Source organism: Carya illinoinensis, chromosome 4 (assembly GCF_018687715.1).
Source record: "Carya illinoinensis cultivar Pawnee chromosome 4, C.illinoinensisPawnee_v1, whole genome shotgun sequence".
NCBI classification, from domain to species: Eukaryota; Viridiplantae; Streptophyta; class Magnoliopsida; order Fagales; family Juglandaceae; genus Carya; species Carya illinoinensis.
In genome coordinates, this window is record NC_056755.1 from 24,400,809 (window position 1) to 24,402,500 (window position 1,692).

Here is a 1,692-nt window from a genome sequence, read left to right on the forward strand (position 1 = left end):
TTTTGTTTTATCATTCTCAATTCATCGTTGATGTTTTCTTCTCCGAATAATCATAGAATTTATTGTGTTTATGGATTCAGTCATGCTTTTTCTATTGAATGGATTAGTTCTTTGATTATGTTTGGATCAATTATTTATCTATATTGATTTAGTTTTTTGCTGCAATATCGCTTCCTGAGTATATTGTCGTCACTGGATTTTATCAATAGGGATAGTAATTCACGTTTTTTAAAAGTGGTGAATGTTTTTTCAAAGTGTTTCATTTTATTTAAGTCTGGTTTATAAATCTATACCTTCCGATTGGGAATTGTAGGAATTGAGTTCCTAATTGAGTTATCCAATGAATTAAGTTGATGGCTTGCAAAATTTCATATTGCAGATTTTACAAGTTCGCTCGAGCGGAGGCTTTTGGCCGCTCGAGCGAATTCAGGCAGATTCAAACGCTCGACTGCCGCTCGACAGGGAGCTCGAGCGGGTTGCTGAAAAACGAAGATCGCTCGAGCGGAGACATTTGCCGCTCGAGCGAAATCAGGCAGAGTCGAACGCTCGATGTGCGCTCGATAGGACGCTCGAGCGGAATCAGGCAGAGTCGAACGCTCGACGCGCGCTCGACACCCCGCTCGAGCGAACATCGTATTTTGACAGATTTTAGGTTTTCCGCCGTGGGACCATATAAAAGGCCATTCTTCACTCTAGAGCCGCGGTTTTTGACTGGAGAACACTCTTTGGGAGAGAAAAACATAGCTAGAGGGATTCAAATCATTTGTTTTGAAGACGGAATTCCAATTTATTGCACGTACGTTGGATTCATACACGAGCACGGACGGGAGAAAGGCGTTGAATCGTTCTCTTGAGCTTTTGACGACCAGTTGAGGCTGCAAGGAGGATTTTTCAGTGTTTATTTTCTTGTTCCCATCTTCTCAGAACAATTATGGTGAATTCGTTTATGTTGAATTCCAATTCTAGTATGAGCTAAATTTTCTTCTTTCTAGGAAAACGATGTAACCTAATTCCGAACTATGCTTGTTTGTCCATGCTAATTTAATGCAATTCTCTATTTGTTTATCTGATTTATTCTGAGTTTAATGCTTCTAATTAACTGGCCATTGATTAGATGATTATTAATCTTGTGATTTGCTATCGAAAGAGGGAATCATAGGGTAGATCTTGGATATTTCAGCATAGGTAAGTATAGAGATCGAAAGACTTGTATGAACCTGTGTAGTAATTAAATCATTGGTCTTATTGCGTTCTTGATTATTTAATTTGCATACTCTTGTGTGAATTGATAAACTAGAATCACTTCCAATTGACTATCGAAAGAGGCTTTTGGATGAATTAGAGTTTTGCTAATAGACAAAAGAGGTTTAAGTTAAATTAGCTGGATGAGAAAAGCATAGTGAAGAATTATGGTGAAATCGATTTCCTAGAAGGTTTCTTCCCCATTGAATTTGATCTTTGAAAGTCAGTTTTATTTTCTTTGCTTATTTCTCTTTGAGTTGATCTAAGTTTATTTGCAACTACAAAAACCTTAGCGATTCCTCTAGATAAAATTGAGATTAGTAAAATTTTGGTATTTGGCAAGAGTAAGGTACCAATCCCTGAGGACGATACTCTACTTATTACTTTACTATAAAACTACGATACTGTGCACTTGCAGTTTTGCACCGGTCAAGTTTTTGGCGCCGTTGC